Genomic DNA, 20,762 nt, shown 5'->3' on the forward strand with positions numbered 1-20,762 from the left:
AAAACAAAATCACTTACTCTACCACTAACTACTTTGCACATTAATCTCTTACCACCTCACCTGAGACCTGTCTCTCTCTTGGGGAAGAGATCCATTAAGAGTTTTATGTGTGAAAGCACTATTTACCTTGCACCAGACAGTCTTTCACATCTGCACAAAGGAATATGTACAGTGGATATAAAAAGTCTACACACCCTAGGAACCGGCCCATTTTTGGTTCAGCACCTGGGCAACCACTTGCTGATTGGTGTCTAAATGTAGCCACCAATCAGCAAGCGCTACCCAGGTGTTGAACCAAAAATGGGCCTGCTCCTAAGCTTACATTATTGATTGATACCAAGAGAACGGGCATACACTAAGCATACATTAAGCCCCCATAAGAGCTGCGACCCTCTCCTCACTTCAACCCAGTCGGCGGACGCTAAAGCCTACTAACTCCCCGTGTGCTAAATAAGAAGCACAGCTCACCATATTACACATGCCGGGTACAGTGCAGCGGATTTTACCACACTTAGCAACCACACTCCAAATAGAGGAGACCGCTGAAAATAGAGCCTGCCAATATTGCGCCAAGAATCTGATAATGCGTAAGCCATGCTCGCACCGACAAGGCGCAATTAGGTGAACAGGCCCAGCAAAAAAAAAAGGGTCATCACCACTGTTAAAGATGACAGCTACAACCTACCAGCTGTGAGTACTCCCTCATTTCTCCTAACACACAGCGCATTGCACAGTTACAATAAGGGACTACTGTAATATGATCCGGCCGTCTCGGGACCAAGGCCCTGATTTCCCTAACACTAATAGCTAATGAGAAACATTGGATACCAACACAATAACTAGTGTATCTCCACTGCATTTGCCAAAACAACAAACCACACTGACAACTGAGCAATCTACAGAGATTGTACATACTCACTTAATGATAAGAGCCCAGGTGCCTACCTTTTCCACCAAACTTGATTCTTAAAGCCCTTGACAAGTTACTAACAACTATAGGAAACCAGCTATAACACAATATACCTCAGCCTGAGATCATACCTCTGAAGATTATAAGATCTCCTGAATCCTAGCCCTGCCAAGCGCTTCTAGATATAAAGACACCAACATGGCATCATGCATATCCACTAAACCAGATAAGGTGACCAAACCTACCAATCCAAACCTATGTTTCTAGTAGAATAGTTTCTTTAAACAACTAGACACTAAAAAAAAACTCCTGAACAGACACCTACAGATGAAGAGGAGGAAGGAACATCTACCCAACTACCTCCTAACCCGCTCACAACCAGTCCTACCTCCCATAGACAGGGAAGAGATGCACCCATCACCCTTGGAACCATTAAATCACTAATTGATCAGGTTAAATCCTGTATAAGTGAGGAGTGCGCTGATCTCAAGAGAGAACTGACAGATCTAGGAGCTAGAGTTACATCATGAGAGGATGATCAAATAACAAAGGCTAAAGATGTAGAGCAGCTATCTCATGCGATCTCACAACAGCATCTACTGACACTTGAGCTTGAAAACCAGATTGACAATATCAAAAACAGAACCCGCAGGAATAATCTCAGGTTTCGAGGCATCCCAGAGACTGTTATCATGGACGTCCTCCAAGATTACCTTGAAAGCTTATTCCAAACTATTGTGCAGTTATCTATGTATTATACCTCACTCATTCCACTAGAAAGAGCTCACCGCTCACTTAGCTAGACCACCGGGTCAGTCACCCAGAGACATTATTGTATGTTTTAGGTTCTACCAAGATCGAGACAAAATATACAATTCGGCCAGGAACCAGCAAAGTATCTTGCATCAAGGGGACCATATACAAATATACCAGGATCTCTCCACCAAAACTCTCCAAAAAAGGAAGGGACTCTCAACTCTAGCCACCCACCTACGGAATCTGAAGATCCCATATAGATGGGGTTTCCCTGTCTCTTTACAGGTACAACACAACAGGAGACTAAATGAATGCAGATATCTCTCAGAAGTTAACCAATTCTGTACCACACTAGGAATACCTCCCCCACCACAAACAGACCCACCACCACAATAATCAGTTCAAAAACTATCCTCCACACCTAAACCTCCTTAAAGAGCATGGCTGGACCTCTCCCAGAAGCAGAACAAAAGAAGACAACTTAACAACCCCAGAAGCGTTAAAGGAATAACTTGAACTGACCCATACTCTCTCAAATCACTGCTCTTGGTGGGCTTCCCCATCAGTGTACTCCAATGTTTGAAGCAAAGAACATTTACCTATGAATAACCAATACTCCTTGGCTACTCTAAATATTTAGCCTTTTTAGGAAAGCCAGATGTATGGTCTTGGTGATATTTAGCAGATTTCCTAGTTTGCTTTAGTTAAAAAAAATTACAAAATGTTGAAGTTGAATTAATAGCAATTCTGTTTTCATTGCTAGTTTGATTCTGCAGGTTGATTGTCTAATGATCTGTATTGTGACCCTCACTATTTTTATTGTTATTGCAATTGTTATTATCATTTACATTAACTTTCTTGTGTTCACAAGTTAGATTTTCCTGACTATTACGTCTTTTCCCATCTGGAATAGTTCACATAGCAACTCAAAGATGTGACTTTACACTTTAAATGCAGAAAGGTCAAAAGGTATATACGTTTATACGTTAGTAGGGATAAGAAGAAGGAGAAGGAAAAAATAAAATAAAAAATAAAATAGAATCAAAGTGTAAAGTCACATCTTTGAGTTGCTAGTTCACATAGCAACTCAAAGATGTGACTTTACACTTTGATTCTATTTTATTTTTTATTTTATTTTTTCCTTCTCCTTCTTCTTATCCCTACTAACGTATAAATGTATATACCTTTTGACCTTTCTGCATTTAAATTTACACCTGCTTATCTAATACAATCTAAAACCACATACCACGCATTTTACTAGACTAACACATTTGCATAAGTTGTTACAACAATTAATTCTTCCCTTACCACAACGTCTAGACGTCCACAGTAATTGAGATCACCTTTCCACAACAAAAATTAGCTATAACTATAGCCACTCAAAATGTAAAAGGATTTCTGTCCGCTGAGAAGCGCTCAATAACCTTCTACGACTTCTATAAGAGAGGGATTGACATAGTTTTCACACAAGAAACACACTTTAGAAAACACATGATCCTAAACTAGTCACAAGATACTATGACAGACACTGTCTCAGCTCAGGACCAGACAGAAAAAATGGAGTATCAATCTCCATCAGAAAGGGCATCCCTTTGATCTATTGACAATTCACAGAGACTCTGTAGGCAGACTGCTAATCCTAGTGGGACTATACTATGGCAGGCCTCTCACCATAGCCAACATCTACGCTCCTAAAAACCCAACCCCCTCTTTTTTTCTGCTCAGTAACCACAAAAATAATCAATCACACAAAAGGGCCAATACTAGTGGGTGGAGACATTAACTTCCCTATCAGCCCAGTGGTAGACACTTCAACAGGTAAATCATATCTCTCAGCAACTCTAATTAAATCTAACTGGTCAGCACTACAATCACTCACTCTATTTGACACCTGGAGGCTGACTCACCCTAAACAATTAGACGACACCTTTTTCTCAAACCCCCAGAGAAACTACTCAAGGTTAGACTACATATTCTGCACACAAAACATGCTCTCTTCCCTAGTAACCTCAAAAATCTCTCAAACTGCATGGTCCGACCATAGGATGGTTATTAGCACCTTTAAATGGTCTAAGCCCTCTCATCCCACACCTTGGAGACTAAATTAATCTATTTTTGCAAAGCCTGAGATAGTTGAATCAATCACAGAAAACACAAAAGACAATTTTAACCTCAACAAACCAATCCACACCTCCCCAGCTAATAACTGGGAAGCGTATAAATGCTTTATTAGGGGGTAATCCTGCAGTACACGCACAGAATCTGGAAAATCTAACCATCCCACTTTCAGACCCTTACAGAAAAACTACAACATACAGCACACTTACACAAAAGAAACCCACAATCGCCTTATCTTCTAGCAGATCTAAAGGCTGCCAGAGAGGCGCTAAATAATTACTTGGTCCAAAATTCTTATATTCGCTCCTTAATAACATTTTTTTATTGAAAACAACAACACAGGTCGCCTCCTGGCAAGGTCTCTAGAAAAGAAACGGATGAAAAAATGTATTAGGAACATTTCAGGACCCTGAAATATTCCAATAGTGAAGACAAAGCTGAGAGCTTTGCCAATTACTATGAAACACTCTATAACCTAAATCCCACACACACACACACCCACCCCTTCCAGCTTCCCCCCTTTCTTTATATGAATAACTCAATTAATTTATTTATTGAAAAATTGTTCATGTCGTTTTTAATAATTATGGTATATCTTATGAATTGTGCACATGAAATCAGATTGTTTGAATATAGTAGATGTATTAACAAAATATGAGATTTTGCCATGGAAATGTGTTATTGCTTGTATATTTCATTGGAAGAAAGAATGAATGATTTTATAAGCCACTCTTATGTAGATAAATATAAAGAAAGTGATTATCATATATACATAACATTATTTTTACTGTGTTTTAATGTAAGATGATATTAACATTGAACTGCAGAAATTGAACATGTAGTAGGACTTTAGAATGTGTTAACTATATAAAACACATAAACTAAATATTTATTAATTAGAAGCTAAGAATATGTATACCTGTTTGGTTACTGAGGGTAACAAATGGTTTAAAGGTGTAGGGTGTGTGATGTAATTATGTTTTAACCTATTAGAATGAAGAGTGTCCTTTGAATGAAATAAGGTGTATCTGGCTACATACAACTATGATTACGGCGTAACAGTCGAAGCGCATCAGCTGGGTAGCTGACATCTACAGGGTAACACCTGCTCTTTTAGCTCTTGTCTTTTTACATTTTGAAGAAATAAAGCAAAGTTTTATATTTGAAGTGCTCCTCAAACCGTATTTTTTCCTTCTATGAGAAAATACTTAGACCACCTAGATCTATCTACATTATCTGACGAAATCGACCCTTTACGCTGAAAGAAGTGCAAGACACTATCAAATTGTTAATACCTGGCAAATCACCAGGTCCTGATGGATTCACACCCAAATTCTATCAACTATTCAGTGGACATTTAGGCCCCAATTCTAATCATTGTTTCAAGCTGTCGACAAAAATCTCTCGTTCTCCCAAAAAATGCTTGAGGCATCGATAACTGTTATTCTAAAAGCAGGCAAAGCAGATGATATAGTAAGTAGCTGTAGGCCAATCTCATTGCTCAACATAGATATCATGATCTACGCTAAAATGCTTGCTAATATACTCCAGCCCCAGATCAAGTTGGTTTTGTGAGAGGTAGAGAGGCTAAGGACACAATACGAATCCTACAAATTCTTCACTCCGCAATTGATAATAACAAGCCACTATTACTACTCTCTACTGATGCTGATGCTGAGAAGGCCTTCAACAGGGTTGACTGGGATTTCATGTGGTTCACCCTGTCGAAATTTGGTTTCTCTAACACATTCATTACCAGAATCCTTGCCTTTTATACCTTCCCCTCAGGAAAGGTTTGAGTAAACGGTATTGCCTCCTGTTCATTCTCAATAAGTAATGGGCATGCCAAGGATTCCCCTATCTCCTCTACTATTTGCCCTATCAGTTGAAATCCTTGCAATCTTAGTCTGTACGCACCCACGACATTATAGGAGTTTCTGTAGAACGTACCTCACAAAAGTGCTTATTATTCGCAGAAGACATTTTATTTACTACAACCTCCCAACCATCTCTATACCACCTCTTTTGGAAATACTAACAGAATATAACCACATCTCAAACTTTATAATTAATATGGACAAATTGGTCCTTATTCTGATCAATATAAACCTCTCTGACCGTCGCTTTCTAACCTCTCACACTGTATTTAAAATATTTAATACACCTAAATACCTAGGGAATCCTATTACAGCCAACCCACATGACTTCTACACCCAAAACTATGCCGCATTAAAAAAGAGACCCTGACACTACTCAACACATGGCATAAACAAGGGCACTTATCATGCTTAGGATGCATAAACATGATAAAAATAATTATTCCCAAATATCTCTACCTTTTTCAAGTCCTCCCCATAAATCTCCAAAATACCTTCTTCGCCTTGCAGCAGAAGATAATTGACTCATTTATCTGTTCATACCAAAGAAATAGAGTAGCAAGACAATGATATACCTCTAAGAAAATTACTATAGAGCAGCACATCTAGCCCACATAGTGGCCTGGAATCATACTAGTCCCACTAAAACGTGGGTCCTATTGGAGTCCCATTTGAGTGAAGCCCCAAATTTACCAGCCTTACTCTGGTTACCTAAGAAAGAAAGACCCCCGAAAGCCAACCAAAACAAATATGTGTCAGCTACACTTGAGGTTTGGGATAAACTACTAACCAAAAATAAAAGCATTTCCTCACAGATATCACCTCTCTCACCACTTCTCCGGAACGTTTTTCTTACCCACTAAACTCAAAATGCTAACAGTGGGTGATACACTCAGCGCCTACCCCAAAGTGACCCTAGCTTTGGGTATTGACTCCTAGTAGTCAATAGATATAATAGAGATAGGATAAAAAGATCCAAAGCGCCTATAAGGCCGGGTCTAGAGCTAGTAAAAACAGATTAACAACTATATATAAAAATAACACTTTAATATTACAAGCATGGATCCATGTTACAATTAAAAAACGTAAAATAAATACAATAAAATAAATTGAATTATAACCAAAGGTTGCGCCTTATCTGACCGATCCCCCTATTATGGGATCTTTATTGTTCTATCACCTTGCTACAGGTGGGGCTCGCCTCGTTAGGGGCTGTCAGAGAACCTTGTGTGGTGATGCAACAAAAGATTGGAGAAGAAGAATGCTCAACCTTGCTAAAGGTGGTAATAGAAATGCTAAACCTAGGTGGCAGTAATGTGAAAAGAAATTTTCATGTGTGTCCTACATACACATTAGTGTTACCTAATAATCAAAGTTAGTGGCACGTGTGAGTGGTGTGACATTCAGTGAATCACATAAAAATGTACAATCAATACAAATCAATAAAAAATAAAAAATAAAATAGATCAATAGCAAAAACAATGGCAAACAAAAACAGTCCTTTGGAAAATAATGTTCAGTCCAACCAATCCTAACGTGAAAAAAGGAGTGAAGAAACAGTGGCCACTGTAATAAAAAATATATTGCTGTGTTCCTGATAAATTTCTGTTATCTCCTGTGAAATAGTGGCAGCCTGAAATAATACCAGGTGATGGTGCTGTGAAAGTAAATTTTTCATCAAGGGCCTGACCGACCCGAAAAACCTAAAAATGGAAAACAAACACACAATAGTGCAGAGCGTAAAGTCCCAAAGTAATAAGAAGGAGCAAGACTCACCAGTCGACGCGTTTCGGTCTGTGCTAGACCTTTTTCAAGGTCAAAATGCTCTCAGACCTCCCGCTACACAATTTGACTGAAGATGGCCACTTTGAAACTCAACAGAATTATACGAAGCAATAGGACCTCCCTTCCACAGATGGTATTTTTACTTTCGACCGAGACATGCGGTCATAAAAAGACCTCTCACACCATTTGAAAATCTTTGCCGCTCCTCAGAGATTAAGCAATCTCACATTGCACTTATAAAAAAATATCTGAGACACAACCCCACTAACAACAACCCTACTTACACAGCACAATGGGAAAGGGAACTCCAAATCAATCTATCTGATGCCAAAAGGCATTTTTTTTTTAACAACACAGAGATACTCTATATCAACAACTCTAGAGGAAACAAATTACTAAATCCTAACTAGATGGTACCTAACACCATGTAGACTACACAGCATATATACAAATGTATCACAGCTAAGCTGGAGACGATGTGGTGAGATGGGCACCATGTCACACATCTGGTGGTCTTGCCCCTTATTTCTGGGATTAGGTCACCTCTAATATCAATAACACACTGGGGTCAAAAATTACCCTAAATCTAACAATGGTAATCCTAAATGATACTCCTAATCTAGGTTTTATTTAACGCAATAAACTATTTGTTACTATGGTTACCAGTGCCAAAAGATTGGTACCAAGAGCGTGGAAACAATACAGACCCCCAAACATTTCCCATTGGCAGGCAGAAGTAAACACGTGCTCGAACAACAGAAAATACATTACAGCTACTTAGGGAAAAAAGATTTTATATTGAATGTTATATTCCTTGGGAGCAAAGATCTCAAGCTACTTAATTTAAACACCACATACTCACCACATCTACATTCTTCATATACCACAAAACGCTTGTATTACATCCTTGACACCTCGCCCCATGGTAGGAGAAATCCACAGAGATACACTCACGAATACATCTCCATGCATCCATGTAACTATGATTTACGAAAATAAGAGTGTACTAACCCACTATCCAAATGTAAATGTACAAATAACTTTGTTGTGTAATCAACTATCTACAGTGTATACTGTTTTATTGTTCCTCTGTTATGTTAAAAAATCAATAAAAATTATATACAGTATATGAAAAAAAAGATACCAAGAGAACAAAGAAAAATTGATAATAGGAGTAAATAAGAAGTTGTTTAAAATTGCATGCTCTATCTGAATCATGAAAATTAAATTGTGACTAGACTTTACAGTCAGCTGTTGCTGTAGGCTTTGCTTGAACATTTAGGGTTGTATCCTACTGGGAGAGCCATGCTCTACAAAGAGTTGCCAAAGAAATCGCCCGAGCTAATGGTTAAAAAGTACCAATCAAGATCAGGATATAAAAGAATAACTAAGGAACTGGATGTACCATGGATTTCTTAATAGCCACTGTAACAGGAATTATAACTTTAGAGTTCATGATAATACGACAAGCACAAAAAGCAAAACAGCTTTACTTGTAATGGGAGCAATATGGATTTAATGTGAGACATATTAGCATTCCATAATGCTTTCTTGTAATCTGGCCATATATGTTTATTCTTCTCTCAGTTTATTAGCTATGAGGCATTTTTCCATTTGCTGAAGGATGTCATTCAATTCAATCATTTTGGTGAGGTGAGACAAATCATGCAAATCAACCCCACAATGTTAAGGGAACATGACACCCCAAACAATGATTTCATGATTCAGATAGAACATACAATGTTAAACACCTTTACAATTTATTTCTATTGTCTAATTGGCTTTGTTCCCTTGATATATTTTGTAACAAGAATACCTAGGTAGGCTCAGGAGCTGGGAGCTATCTGCTGATTGGTGGCTGCATATATACCTCATCATTGGTTTACCGATGTGTTCGACTAGCTCCCAGCAGTGCATTGCTGCTCTTTCAATAAATGATACCACGAGAATTAAACAAAATTGATAACAGATTGGAAAGTTGTATGCTCCATCTGAATCATGGAAAAAATGGGTTTCCTGTCCCTTTAAGAATAAGAAATCTAATTTTGTATTGCAGAATTTATTTCTCTTTATGAAGAAAATATATAACTTAGAAAAGAATATTAAAACTGCCTTGTAAATTAGTATTAAGAGAACAAAGTAGAATTATCTATTTGTCTTGGCTTAGAGCAAAAGAGAAATGAAGTTGATGAATGGAATCAGATCTAGTTGCTTTGAACCTGTATTTGGCAGTACTTGGCCCTAACCTATGTTTGGCTGCATCTCTTTTTCTAATTGCATGTCACAGCATGCCTGAGATTTATATTATATTACAACACTGAACATACCTAAAATTATATAACCAATTTAGTAGATTAGCCTTTTATAACTGCATATTAACTTGGCTTGTCCTCTCAGTTTGGCTTGGCACCTGCGCTCCTGTACGATGAGTACATAGAGACAGAATCCATATGGTTATTAATGATTCAGAGCTTAATGGTTTCTCAGCTTGGTAATATGCATCAGATACTGGCGTTGATTTACCTGTGTCCAAGCAGGTAAATCCTAAATATCAGGGCTGGTATGATTGCTTGTGGGGTAGATCTTTTTTACACAAGACTAGGGCCCCATGTATTAAAAGGCGGGTGGACAGTTTCTCAACTTGCAAAGCTGTCCGCCCGCCTCCGCTGGCCCGTATGTATCATTACACACTCCGATGAGTGTGTATTGTCTGCCCCTTCATTCGCCCAAGTTAAGGGACTGTCAATCACCGAGAGCGAGCAAGCTCTCAGTGATTTTTCCTCGCCACCTCGGAGGTGGTTAGGAGTGTAATGATTGCTGCTTCTTACATTGCAGGAAGCAGGCTGGCAATGTCCGAACCTGCCCCACAAGGGCTCCGGAGCAGCTCTAGCTGCTTTGTACATGGAGCCCTGGGGACTTTAGTTTGTTTTTCATGAAAATAAAATTAGCAAAATGACTTAATTGGAAGAGCACATATAGGCTTGCACAAGTGTGAGCTGTTAAAGAGACAGTTAATGTTCAAAAAATATTTTACAGCATATCACTTACCGTAAAAGTTCTTAGCAATCCATTCAGAGCCTCATCACACCTTATTAATTATTTTATTTATTTCTAGAAACAGCAGAGTGCATTCACACACCTTTGCTCAAGCTGCTGTATAATTGTAAAGAGGTGTGGAATCTGCTGTTTCTTAAAATTCACCTACTCTAACCCACCCAATCCCCCCTTAAAAAACCTAACCCCCAAGTGCTCCTTACCTGTCCTGAAGACCGGCGGAGAAGGTCCTGTTCCAAGCGGACAAGTCTTCTTCCAGGTGTCGACCTCTTCTTCTTCCAGGATCCAGCCGCCGCGGAGCGGAGGAGTTGAAGACCGATGACCGCGGAGCTGGAGATCATCCATCTGGAACTGAAGACCGGCGATGCTGGAACTGAAGATCGGCGACGCTGGAACTGAAGACCTCTGGAACTGAAGACCGGAGCCGGAGCATGGAGGATCCTCAACAGCGATCGCCGCCGTACACTGAATAGGAATTCAAGGTATGCGATTAAAAATGGCGTCCCTTGAATTCTTATTGGCTGATTTGAGCCTTCAAATTCAAATCAGCCAATCGGATGTGAGCTACTTTAATTCTATTGGCTGATTTGAATAGCCAATAGAATAAGAGCTACTGTAATTCTATTGGCTATTCTAATCAGTACGTTTCGGCTCCTGTCTTCAGTTTCAGAGGTCTTCAGTTCCAGCGTCACCGATCTTCAGTTCCAGCATCGCCGGTCTTCAGTTCCAGATAGACGGTCTTCAGCTCCGCGGTCATCGGTCTTCAACTCCTCCGCTCCGCGCCGGCTGGATCCTGGAAGAAGAAGAGGTCGCCGCCTGGAAGAAGACTTCTCCGCCTGGAACAGGACCTTCTCCACCAGTCTTCAGGACAGGTAAGGAGCACTTGGGGGTTAGACTTAGGTTTTTTAAGGGGGGATTGGGTGGGTTAGAGTAGGGGTATGTGGGTGGTGGGTTGTAATGGGGGGGTTGTTGTTTTTTTTACAGGCAAAAGAGGTGATTACTTTGGGGCAATGCCCCACAAAAGGCCCTTTTAAGGGCTGGTAATAGAGCTGTTTACTTTTGTAATTTAGATTAGGGTAGGGAATTTTTTTTTATTTTGGGGGGCTTTGTTATTTTATTAGGGGGCTTAGAATAGGTGTAATTAGCTTAAAATTCTTGTAATCTTTTTTTATTTTTTGTAATTTAGTGTTTTTTTTTTTTTGTAATTTAGTTTAGTGTATTTAATTGTATTTTAGTTTAGATATTTGTAGTTTATTTAATTTATTGATAGTGTAGGTGTATTTGTAACTTAGGTTAGGATTTATTTTACAGGTAATTTGGTAATTATTTTAACTAGGTAGCTATTAAATAGTTATTAACTATTTAATAGCTATTGTACCTAGTTAAAATAAATACCAAGTTACCTGTAAAATAAATATAAACCCTAAAATAGCTACAATGTAATTATTAATTATATTGCAGCTATCTTAGGGTTTATTTTATAGGTAAGTATTTAGTTTTAAATAGGAATAATTTAGTTAATATTATTAATATTATTTAGATTTATTTTAATAATAATTAAGTTAGTGGTGTTAGAGTTAGATAGGGTTAATATAGTTAATATATATATAATATAATAACTATATTAACCCTAATATAATTAGGGTTAATATATTTAATATAGGTGGCGGCGGTGTAGGGGGGTCAGATTAGGGGTTAATATATTTAATATAGGTGACGGCGGTGTAGGGGGATTAGATTAGGGGGTAATACATTTATTATAGGTGGCGGCGGTGTAGGGGGATTTAGATTACAGGCAAAAGAGCTGATTACTTTGTGACAATGCCCTGCAAAAAGCCCTTTTAAGGGCTGGTAAAAGAGCTGATTACTTTGGGGCAATGCCCCGCAAAAAGCCCTTTTCAGGGCTATTTGTAGGGTTAGACTTAAGTTTAGTGGTAGGGAAATTTTAGTATTTTTTTTTTTTTTTTTAAGAAACGTTTTTTATTGAGGACATATTGTTAACAGATTACTTTTCTCAAGTAAAGATATATATAACATCAATAAAGCATAAAAAGTACATTTACATGTGCAAGGTTCAGTAACTGTAGAATACCAATGACAATGTAAATTTCTCCCTGCAAGGGAGTCCTCATTTTTACAGAGGTCACCTTTTGAATATATATAGTAAACTTTCATGGGTATACAATCGTATATCATCATTCTACAAAGGTGTTAACCTTAGAACAACAATCCAGTCAATGGAAGTGATTAAGTAGTGTGGTTTTAACTATCATGTTACATCACAGTTTCCTATTATTATGGAGGGGCCTTCCGACCCCTCTCCGCTCATTATCTGCTAGTGGGAATATTGGGCTTCTGTCTTGGTTTCTGGGGAGGTGTGGGGGGAGAGGGGCATATGAGGGGGTTGGAGGTTGAGGTAGCTAGAAAAGGCGTATTTCTATTTATCTTCCTATTTCTGAGTGTTCAAGTGGGAGTTAGGTGAGTCAACATGGTTTCCCAAATTAGGCAGTAATTGTGTAATTGCCCTTGTTCCCTAGCCACGTAATTTTCCATATTTTTGATATAGTTCACTCCCTCAATTACACTCTGTATCCTGGGGGGTTGGCTCTTTTTCCAATTCCTAGCTATTAGTAATTTAGCAGAGATGAGGATATATATCAAAAGCTTTTGCTTGGTTTTGGGGAGCTTGTCCACAACCAGGTGCAGTATGGCTAGGGCTGGGCTCAAGGTTGGTGCTAGCTCTAAGTCTTTACAGATCTTTTCAATTTTCTGCCAATAAGTCGTCAGTTTAGGGCAGGTCCACCAGACGTGGATGGGGGACCCCGGCTCTCCACACTCTCTCCAACACTGTTGTGAGTGGTCAGGAAAAAGCTTCTGTAGCTTTGTGGGTACTAAGTGCCATCTGGTGATTATTTTGAAGTATAACTCATAGAGAGTGACACAATGGGTTGCTTTTTTCGTTAAGCTAATGGCTTTGCCCCAGGCATCTGGTGGAAATGTGTCCTGTAAATCTCTCTCCCATGCAGCCATATGAATTGTTTTTGGAGTAGTCTCTTCTTCAATAAGACAGTGATAATGTACTGTGAGGGGTTTATGCTGTTGGGTATTGGTTGTCCACCGTGTCTCCCAAATAGTCAGGTCTCTCAATGGTTCGCCTAAAAAGCCCCAGGATTTCAACAGTGTACGGAGTCTCAGTAAGTCAAATTGGTGTTTGGGAGTTAGTGTAGGGAGGCTCAGCATGTCTCTATGCGTTCTTAATTGTCCGTTGCAGTAAAAGTCACCCACTGTGTTTATACCCATAGTAGCCCATGCGCTAGGATGTGTATTAAGTAGCCCCACTAGAAGGGCCCTTATTGGGTGTATTGGTGAGGGGTGCGGGGCCACCAATTTGTTATGACGCAGCTTATTCCAAGCTTCTTGACATCCTTTCACTATATTGTTAGCGACATGAACTTTGGCTTGCCAGTGTGGGGGTAGCCAAAGCAAATCTTTGAGATAGACGTAAGCTGGTAGTGAAGCCTGCTCTAAATCTCTCCACCTTGTTGGGGGGAGATCTTTACCCCACGCTGTAGCATGGGTTAGCATTGCCACTTCATAATATTTCCGAACGCTAGGGAGACCAAGGCCTCCTTTCTCTATCGGCATCTGCAGGATGTGTGCAGCTACCCAGGGTCTTTTATCCTGCCAAGTGTATGAATTAAAGAGGGTCTGAAACTTCCTAATCAATGTATATGGGACTGGCATCGGAATGCAGCGGAACAGGTAGGTGATCTTTGGTAAGATCATCATTTAAAGAGCCGCTATTCTGCCCATCCAGGATATTTCACTATATCTTTTAGAGTGAAGCTCCGAAGTGACGGCTGTTAGCAGCTTTTCAAAGTTTTCCTTGATCACCACCGACTTTTTATGGGAGAGAAAAACTTCCAGGTGGTGAACTGCTTTGCAGGACCACTTGAAAGAGTAGGCAAGCTGGATCTCTTCCCGTTCATGCTGCGGAATATTAATGGAGTAGGCTTCCGTCTTGGTCACATTGAGTTTGTAATAAGCGATTTCTCCGAATTGTGCGAAAAGGGCCATTAACGGTGGGATAGAGTCAGCTGGGTCGGAAAGAAAGACCGTAAGGTCATTGGCAAATAGCTTCTGAGGGGCATCATGCATCTGCACGCCATGAATCTGTTTTGATTCTCTAATTGCGATCGCCAGGGGCTCAATAGCCAGAACAAACAGTAGAGGGGAGAGGGAGCATCCCTGTCTAGTTCCGTTACTAATTGTGATCTTAGGAGAGCAGAATCCCAACCCTCTAACAACTGCAGTGGGGGCCGAGTACAGCGCCTTGGTCGCTGTGATGAAGGAATCTGGTATTCCAAATGCTGATAGAGTTTAAAATAAGTAGTCCCATCTCACCCTGTCGAAGGCCTTTTCGGCATCAAACGACAGGGTGAGTACCGGGAGTCCCATATCCGCGGCCTCTGAGAAGATATTTAAAAGGCGCCGAGTATTATCGGAACCCTGTCTTCCTTGTACAAAGCCCACCTGATCTAGGTGTATAATTGTCTGCAGGTGCTTCCCTAGCCTATTAGCCAATATTTTAGCGTAGATTTTTGCATCTACATTGATGAATGAGATGGGTCTGTAGCTAGAGCACAGTAGTGGGTCTTTACCCTCCTTGTGAATTGTGGTAATGTTTGCTTCCAGGAATTCTGCCAGAAAGGCGCCTTTAGTTGCTACTTTTTGGAACAGTCGGAGCAGTATCGGGGTTATGATCGATAGAACATTGCCGTGAACCCATCTGGCCCAGGGGCCTTATGGGGTGCGAGGTCCTCTATGGCTGCTTTAACCTCTTCTAATGTGAACTGTCGCTGCAATTCGGTTCTAGATTCCTCAGTTAGAGTGGGTACAGGCAATGTTTCTAAGAATTTGAGGATGTCGCCATGGTCAGATCCGCCAGTTGCTTCAGATTGCTCAAGATTGTATAGGGAAGAATAGTAACTAGCAAACGCAGTGCCTATTTCTTTAAGAGAATGTACCACACCACTGCACGTCGCTATGTGAGCTATCCTTTTCTGTAATGTGCGCATGCGTAATTTGTTAGCTAGAAGCTTGTCTGCCCTATTGCCTTTGTGGTAATACAATTGTTTGAGCTTACGTAGAGTCTCCTGGACCCGGGCCAAATCTCTCTTGGAGATTTCTTCCCTAATAAGTCCAATTTGACTGGCTACTTGAACACTAGGGCTCGTTTTGTTTGTCTGTTCAAGGGCGCGAAGATCTCCATATAGCTTTGCTAAGGGCTGGCTATTCTCTTTGCGCAGTCGGGCCATTTTCTTAATAAAGTGACCCCGTAGGTATGCTTTAAGAGCGGCCCAGACCATGTCAATGTCAGTGGTTCCTGTGTCATTATGTGACAGAAACTCCTTCACAACCTCCTGGAGCACTGGAAGTTCAATATCAGAGAGCCATTGCTCAGGAAGTCGCCATGGTGGCCTATTAGTCAGGGCTTGTAGCTGAGTGAAATCTAAGCAGACCATGTCATGGTCTGACCACGTACACGGTCTGATGGAAGGGTTAGCAAGTTGGTCTAGAGACCACGAGTCACAGAATATATGATCGAGCCTGGAATATGAATTGTGGGCTTTTGAGTAGTGTGTAAAGTCTTTCTCTGAAGGTGCTAAGCATCTCCAAGCGTCATAGAGGTTATGTTGGTATATGAGTTTCCGGAAAGCGTTGGAGGTAGATGAGACGTTTCTGTCAGAGTGTATCGTGATGGTGGATTGCTTGTCTTTGGCTGGGTCCCAGACCATATTGAAATCTCCCCCAATGATTAGGTGTTCTACGTGTGCTAATAATTTGCGGAGGAAGGGAACTTGTTTGGAGTTAGGTGCATATAATGGGACTAGTGTGAACAGTGTGTTATTAAGCGAACAGATAAGTATCAGGTACCTACCCTCACTATCTCTTTCAATATACTCCATGGTAAAGGACAAGTCTCTACTAATCAAGAGGGCAACTCCTTTAGTCCTGCCCTCAGAGTTGGAGGCAGTTTCACATACTGGGAAGTATCGGGAAATCCCAGAGAGTCTGGGTTCCCCCATCCAGTGTGTTTCCTGTAGAAACATGATGTGTATTTTATGTGCTAGGAGATATCGCTGTAACAATTTCCTCTTAGTGGGGGAATTTAAGCCTTGCGCATTCAGCGTAGTTATACATAACGGGGCCATTTTGGGAGTGGCGGGGGGCTGCCCGGGTTACTTAGGGTGAAAAATCAGTCTAGCAGTCAAATGTGACGAATCAGTCTTACGCTGTGAGGGCTAGGAAAACGTGATATATATTAACTGAGAGGTATTTATAAAAGGAAACCTCTATGACTAGATAAAAGTGATAAGTATACACTTTCGCAATGAGTGCACCAACCGGTCTTTGCCAGTGGGGCACAACTAATATAGTGGGGGGGAGCTAAGCGGAGAGGGGTCCATGGCCCCGCCGACTTAAAATACGGGTTATAAATCTGTGGAATGAAAAAGCATACATATTGCATATGTACATCATACATAATAAAACATTCAATGCTGTAACCCTCATAATATAAACATTAACCTCAACATCAACAGGAGGGATCATGAACAGAACTAGGCGATACATCATAAAATGATTAGCGGCATATCAACTACCTTTCCCTTTCTAGGCATTACTTAACTCCCTGCGCCTTGTATAGAGCCCTATTCATTACACACTCATGCTCTCGCTAGGGACCTGATCCACGCCTTATCGCAGCTGGACTAACTGAGGGGGGCATTAGGGTTGTAGCCCAGGGTCCTCTGCATGACATACAGCTGGGTCATTAATCAATGAAGGCATTACTTAGGTTAGCGGCTTATGTCTAAAGAGGGTGGATCACTAGAGGGCATGGAATTACCCCTAATCTTTTAGGGTACTAACTGTGGATCTACTTGCCATAGGAGTTAGAAACTTACAGCTAAGAGTATCGGCAAGGGCAGGTTAGTCATCTGGTAAGGTAGTCGTGTTTAAGTTAAGTTAAACGCCTCTATACTCCCAATGCAGGACAGGGCTTAGTAGGAGGCATTAAGATATGATATAGGTAGGGTGTATACCCGACTCATGAGTAAGGCCCTAGTATGGTGGGGGCCACGTACCGGTTAGGAGCACTCAGATGCAAGTTTTTAGTCTCCTCCCAGTGTCTCCTGCTACTAAGTGCTGAAGGGAGTAGTATAAATAAGCTTATGGGTGTTCAGTTGCCTAAGTATATATAACTGTGTAATAAACTAACAATATGTATGGGACCAATAACTCAATACAACAAAACAATTGTTTACATGTAAGCAAAGCAAGGAAACAAACATGTTTAAGGATTATGGCAATTGTCCATTACTTGGGCAAACAAACAAGCTATAATATATAATTGCTTAGGTCTCACCCATTTTCATCCTGCTTAGTCAGCATGGTAGTCCTTAAGCATTGTAGAGCACTCCCTCCTATGATGAATCATCTTCTTCTTTCAGAGGGTCCAGCAAATAGAATGAACAGAGTAAGTAAAACAAGTAGAACAAGAAAAAAAGCAGACAAGCTCTCTACTTGTCTGCATCTCGTTGTGGATCAGTAGAATCTCTGCGCTTCTTAAAGGCTTCATTGGATGTTCCAGGAGTACCAGAGGATCTTTGTGGTAGCGGCTTCCATGGTGGGGCTGATGCCCTCAGTCCATTGCTTATTTCCGTGTCTGGAGAGCGATCTCCTCCATCTGGAGGGAGCAAGTTCCACTTTTGTAGCAACTCACGTGCCTGTTGAGGGGTAGAGGCCATATATTGGTGACTGTCCTTGGTGATAAAGAGCCTTACTGGGAACCCCCACCTGTACTTCAGATCTCTCTCTCTCAGTATTTTGGTATAGGGCTGAAAATGCCTGTGGATCTGTAGCGTGTGAGTAGAGAGATCTGGGTAAATTTGCAAACCTGCATACTCTTCAGGCAATTGCTTGTTTCTGGCTAAAGCTCTGACAATTTTTTCTCTGTAGGTATAGTAGTGAAGCCTCGCTATCACATCTCTTGGTTGTCCACCATCCGCTGTCCGTGCCCTAAGGGCTCTGTGTACTCTGTCTATGAGATTCTCATCTCCTGTCGCTGACCCCAGTACAGCTTCAAATAGGCCATGTAGATATTTCTCAAGGTCCTGTGGTAGAACTGATTCCGGCACGCCTTTGATGCGTATATTGTTGCGGCGCGACCTGTCTTCTAGGTCTGCCAGCTTCAATTCCAAATCAGTAATCTGAATGGCCAGGGATTGGGAATAGCTAAGAAGGTTGGTGCGATCTATTGCCAAGTCCTCTTGTTTGCGCTCCAGCGCATCAGTTCTCTCTCCTATGAGACCGATATCTCTCTTCAAGTCGGCATGCGATCTATCGAATCTCTTAGTCAAGGAATCATGATGTGAGGTTAACAGGGATTGGATGGTTTCTATCATATTGTTGTTAGTACTATTAGATATCTCCAGGGCCTGTGAGGCCTTTTGCTTTAAGGTTGAACCGGCCTGGGTGTCTGAGGCACTCCCCGTATCTGAATATTCATCTTCTGATCTCACCTGGGCCATGTTAGAGCGGTGCTGAAAATGATCCACCACAGTTCTTTTTGGCGTAGCATGGGGCTTCTGCTTCCTTTTCTGGGCCTGCGACATCTTGCAATAATGGGATGCGAGACTATCAAGTGATATATGTGAGCTACTGTTGAGAGCTTGCTTCTTTATTTTACATATGCTATTATGAACCCATTAGTCGGCGGGGCCACGAACAATTAGTGTTCAATTACATGCTGTTATGGTCTATTCCCTCCAGATGAAGAGGGCGCTCTGGTGAGGGCAGCCGAATCTGGGAGTCTTTATATCTGGTGCCTTGGTTTACATGGACATGTATATTTCACTTATGCTAATGGGGGTACATTGGCCGGCGGGGCTACAGACACTTAGAGTCTAACTACATATTGTCATGGGCTGATCCCCACAAAGAGAAAGAAATATTCAGGCAAGGACAGTTTATTTTTAAGGTCTTGGGGCCGAATGTCCTATCTCTTGCAGGTGGTTAGAGTGATCGTGGGAGAAAGTCAGGCTACTCTCATGGAGTGTGAGCTCTTTGTAGGTTCAGTCCCTATTTCATAGGGCCCTGCACATAACAACAGCAGTTCTCAGTACCTGCCCCCCTCCCCAGGGGAAGTGTCTCCTGTTGACGAAGTGGGTAAAGGGAATGAGGATATGACCCACCTGTGGAGGCAGGTGGGAAATGGTAGGGAGAGGGGATGAGGTTCACAGTATCTGGCGTAGTAGGGCTATTAATTCTTAGTTCAGGACAGATCAAGATACGTGTGGGGTGGTGAGAGTGTACTTGTGTGCCTTGCTGGGATGCTGCCCTTGCAGCCACTATAATAGCCCCCTGTTGCAGGAAAGATAGAAAGCCTGGAATAATCCCAAATCTCCTATATGTAGCACTTCCTGTGTTGCAGCTTGTTGTACTAGCTGTGTGGGGCTATACTCAATTCCCCCAGTTGCCAGGGGTCCAGTATTAGGCCAGATCCATCTCCCTTGGTAATTCTAGCGATAGTATCATAGGGGCAGTAATAACGTATGCACTTGTGGGTATGGCTATCAAAAATAATGGCAATAATAATAGCAGTAGTGTCTTCCCCTAATGGTTGAGAAGTCCTGGCCGGTTATATGGGGAGCAAGTGTCAGAATAGGAGCAGGGCCGTGACCTGAGAAACTCTTGTGCAGCCTGTATATGTAGCTGCTGTATACACTGTCCAGAGCTGATGTTGCGGTGCCCCAATGTCATATAACAGCCCCTTTCCTCAGGGTTATCAACCGCTATGCAGCTATCAGAGTCTCAATAGTATGTGGGGGTCTGGCGCAGCAGTATGGGAGACTGATGTGGGGGAAGGTAAGATGGCGGCGTTTTCGCGCCACAACGGTCAGTCACTATGTAGTGTGGGTGCGCTTACCGGCTCGGTTTTGCACCCTCTAACAGCCAAGGGACACTTTCTTTTTCCTGTGTTCAGCTGAGTAGGTCGATGTCAGCAGCTGCTTAATTGTGATCGGGTCCCGGGTGATGCGGAATGTGGGGTAAGTCTGCGGCCTCCTTCCTGCTCCGTAACCAGTGTTAGGAAGGTCTGATAGCTGAGGCTGCTGCAGCTCCGGAGCGGAGCCCCGGCCCTCTAGAGCTGTAGATCCAATGGAGTTGTTAGTCGGCATGGTTGGCGGTTGTGTTGTGAC

Source organism: Bombina bombina, chromosome 1 (genome assembly GCF_027579735.1).
Source record: "Bombina bombina isolate aBomBom1 chromosome 1, aBomBom1.pri, whole genome shotgun sequence".
Classification (NCBI taxonomy): domain Eukaryota; kingdom Metazoa; phylum Chordata; class Amphibia; order Anura; family Bombinatoridae; genus Bombina; species Bombina bombina.